The sequence below is a fragment of the Aethalodelphis obliquidens genome, unplaced genomic scaffold, assembly GCF_003676395.1.
Source record: "Aethalodelphis obliquidens isolate GAN/ISIS:26980383/991018 unplaced genomic scaffold, ASM367639v1 scaffold5, whole genome shotgun sequence".
NCBI lineage: Eukaryota > Metazoa > Chordata > Mammalia > Artiodactyla > Delphinidae > Aethalodelphis > Aethalodelphis obliquidens.
The window spans coordinates 75,144,586-75,148,849 of record NW_020837949.1 but is presented as its reverse complement, the minus strand read 5'-3'; the positions used below and the strand labels follow the sequence as shown (position 1 = coordinate 75,148,849).

The 4,264-nt window shown below is 40.7% G+C and overlaps 1 non-coding gene and 1 pseudogene across 1 annotated transcript; both read left to right on the top strand.

Moving 5' to 3' along the window:
• Positions 1–2,289: 2,289 nt before the first annotated feature.
• On the top strand, positions 2,290–3,512 carry LOC113617863 (nucleosome assembly protein 1-like 1 pseudogene; annotated as a pseudogene).
• A 156-nt stretch (positions 3,513–3,668) lies between these two features.
• On the top strand, positions 3,669–3,775 carry LOC113618617 (U6 spliceosomal RNA). The gene has a single exon (XR_003432053.1). It is a non-coding gene; the product is annotated as a U6 spliceosomal RNA (small nuclear RNA).
• Positions 3,776–4,264: the final 489 nt, after the last annotated feature.

The window sequence follows — 4,264 nt, the reverse complement described above, 5'->3', positions numbered from 1 at the left end:
CTTAGACATGATCACACCACTATCATATTCAAACAATTATAAATGATATTGTTATATACAGCAAGTTTAAAACTCATAATTTATATATCTGTATTAACAGTGTGTATAATCAATTACTTATCATTTGACAGGTCACACAGCATAATAATTTTTTTAATTAATTTTTTTATTTTTCGGTGCGTTGGGTCTTCTTTGCTGCATGCGGGCTTTCTCTAGTTGTGGCGAGCGGGGGCTACTCTTCATTGTGCTGTGTTTGCTTTTCATTGTGGTGTCTTCTCCTGTTGCGGAGCATGGGCTCTAGGCGAGCAGCTTCAGTAGTTGTGGCCTGCGGGCTCAGTACTTGTGGCCTGCAGGCTCAGTACTTGTGGCTTGCAGGCTCTAGAGCGCAGGCTCAGTAGTTGTGGCGCACGGGTTTAGTTGCTCCGCGGCATGTAGGATCCTCCCAGACCAGGGCTCGAACCCCTGTACCCTGCATTGGCAGATGGATTCTTAACCACTGCGCCACCAGGGAAGCCCTAATAATTTTTATATAGGGTCCTTCTATTACTTGTTTATAACACCTGATTCATTTTTACTGCCGCAATAAATTGAAAAGGAAAAAAAGTCATCATCACAGGTTCATTGTTGCTTCATTGGGGCAATTTTGTCTGGCAGCATTTTGGAAACACTTAAAGTGATTAAGGGTCAACATGATGGTTTCACATTCCAGAAAGACTGTTTAGCTTTCTCTCTCTTTGGTGATCTTTCTTTTCTTTCCTTTTTTTTTTACTTACGGCATTTTAAAATTTGAGATATACTTCATATAACATAAAATTCACTAGTTTATACAATTCAGTGTGTTTTGGTATATTCGCTCTGTTCTGTAACAACCATAACCACTATCTAATTTAGAACATTTCCATCACCCCAAAAAGAAACCTTGTATGCATTAGCAGTTAGTCCCCAATTCCCCCTTCTCCTCATTCTTTGATAATCACTAATCTACCTTCTGTCTCTATGAATTTGCCTAACTGACATTTCACATTAATAGAATCATACAATATGTGGACTTTTATGTCTGCCTTCTTTGAATTCGTGCAATATTTTCAAGGTTCATCCACATTGTAGAGTATAACATTACTTCATTTTTTTATGGCTAAATAATATTATATTGTAGGGATATACCACATTTTCTTTATCCACTCATCAGATGACATACATTTGTTTTGTTTTCACCTTTTGGCAGTTATGAACAATGCTTCTATAACTATTTGTGTAAAAATTTTTGTGTGAACACACGTTTTCAATTCTCTTGGGTATACACCTAGAAGTGGAATTGTTGACTCATATGGAAATTCTGTGTTTAACTTTTTGAGGAACTGCCAAACTGTTTTCCACATCAGCTGCACCATTTTACATTTCCACTGGCAATGTATGAGAGTCCCAATGTCCAATTTCTCTGCATCCCTGTCAACACTTGTTATTGTCTGGTTTTTATTTTTTTTAATCTTTTTTAACTTTTATTTTATATTGGAGTATAGTTATGGTTTTGAAAAATTATTTTATAACCATCCGAGTATGTGTAAAGTGGTATCTCATTTGTGGTTTCCGTTTGCATTTCCCTAATGACCCATGATGTTGAGCATCTTTTCATGAGCTTATTGGCCATGGGTATATTTTCTTTGGAGAAATGTCTTTTCAAGTCCTTCCCTCATGTTCAAACTGAACCATTTGGGGGTTTTTTCTTGAGTTGTAATAGTGTTTTATATAATCTACATACTAGACTCTTGCAAATATTTTCTCCTATTCTGTAATTTGTATTTTCACTCTGTTGATAGTGCCCTTTGATACCCAAAATCTTAAAATTTTAAAATTTTGGTGGGGGGGCTTCCCTGGTGGCACAGTGGTTAAGAATCCGCCTGCCAATGCAGGAGACATGGGTTCGAGCTCTGGGTCCGGGAAGATCCCACATGTCGCAGAACAACTAAGCCCATGCACCACAACTACTGAGCCTGCACTCTAGAGCCCGTGCGTCAAGAGCCCGTGGTCCACAACAAGAGAAGCCACCACAATGAGAAGCCTGTACACCTCAACGAAGAGTAGTCCCTGCTCTCCGCAACTAGACAAAGCCCAATGCATCAATGAAGACCCAACGCAGCCAAAAATAAATAATTTTTTTTAAAAAAAAAAAGAAAGAGCTTTTTTAGCACCATCTGCTCGCCACACCGCCTTCTGCTCCTCCCGTCGCCGTCCGGAGTCGCTGCCTGCGCAGCTCCAGCCGCCTGGCTCCCCGTGCTAGCCACCGATATTTGGTGCTCATACAACATGGCAGACATAGACAACAAAGAACAGTCTGAACTTGATCAAGATTTGGACGACGTTGAAGAAGTAGAAGAAGAAGAAACTGGTGAAGAAACAAAAATCAAAGCACGTCAGCTGACTGTTCAGATGATGCAAAATCCTCAGATTCTTGCAGTCCTTCAAGAAAGACTTGATGGTCTGGTAGAAACACCAACAGGACACGTTGAAAGCTTGCCTAGGGTAGTTAAAAGACGCGTGAATGCTCTCAAAGACCTTCAAGTTAAATATGCACAGATAGAAGCCAACTTCTATGAGGAAGTTCATGATGTTGAAAGAAAGTATGTTGTTCTCTATCAACCTCTATTTGATAAGCGATTTGAGATCATCAATGCTATTTATGAACCTACAGAAGAAGAATGTGAATGGAAACCAGATGAGGAAGATGAAATTTCAGAGGAACTAAAAGAAAAGGCCAAGACTGAAGATGAGAAAAAGGATGAAGAAAAAGAAGACCCCAAAGGAATTCTTGACTTTTGGTTGACCATTTTTAAGAATGTTGACTTGCTCAGTGATATGGTTCAGGAACATGATGAACCTATTCTGAAGCACTTGAAAGATATTAAAGTGAAGTTCTCAGACGCTGGTCAGCCTATGGGTTTTGTCTTAGAATTTCACTTTGAACCCAATGAATTCACAAATGAAGTGTTGACAAAGACGTATAGGATGAGGTCAGAACCAAATGATTCTGATCCTTTTTCTTTTGATGGACCAGAAATTATGGGTTGTACAGGGTGCCAGATAGATAGGAAAAAAGGGAAGAATGTCACTTTGAAAACCATTAAGAAGAAGCAGAAACACAAGGGACGTGGGACAGTTCATACTGTGACGAAAACAGTTTCTAATGACTCTTTCTTTAATTTTTTTGCCCCTCCTGAAGTTCCTGAGAGTGGAGATCTGGATGATGATGCTGAAGCTATCCTTGCTGAGGACTTTGATATTGGTCACTTTTTACGTGAGTGCATAATCCCAAGATCAGAGCGCATAATCAAGATCAATATACTTTACTGGAGAAGCTATTGAAGATGATGATGATGATTATGATGAAGAAGGTGAAGAAGCGGATGAGGAAGGGGAAGAAGAAGGAGATGAGGAAAATGATCCAGACTATGACCCAAAGAAGGATCAAAACCCAGCAGAGTGCAAGCAGCAGTGAAGCACGATGGTCGACCTTCTGCTTCCCTGGAAAGGATGAATTTACATCATTTGACAAGCCTATTTCAAGTTTTTTGTTGTTTGTTTGCTCATTTCTGTTTTGCAGACTAAAATAAAAATGTCAAATATAATTAAAAAGAAAGAAAGAAAGAGAGAGAGAGGAAGAAAGAGAGAGAGTGCTTGCTTCGGCAGCCCATATACTAAAATTGGAACGATACAGAGAAGATTAGCATGGCCCCTGTGCAAGGATGACACGCAAATTCGTGAAGCGTTCCATATTTTTGAAAAACAAATGCCGCATGCTAACATGTATATATGGAATCTTAAAAAAAAAAACAAAAAACGGCTTCCCTGGTGGCACAGTGGTTGAGAGTCCGCCTGCCGATGCAGGGGACACGGGTTTGTGCCCCGGTCCAGGAAGATCCCACATGCCGCGGAGTGGCTGGGCCCGTGAGCCATGGCCGCTGAGCCTACGCGTCTGGAGCCTGTGCTCCGCAACGGGAGAGGCCACAACAGTGAGAGGCCCGCGTACCGCAAAAAAAAAAAAAAAAAAAAAGTTTACAAAGAACCTAGGGGCAGGACAGGAATAAAGATGCAGATGTAGAGAATGGACTTGACACAGAGAGGGGGAAGGGTAAGCTGGGACGAAGTGAGAGTGGCATGGACTTATTTATACACTACCAAATGTAAAATAGATAGCTAGTGGGAAGCAGCTGCACAGCACAGGGAGATCAGCTCGGTGCTTTGTGACCACCTAGAGGGGTGGGATAGG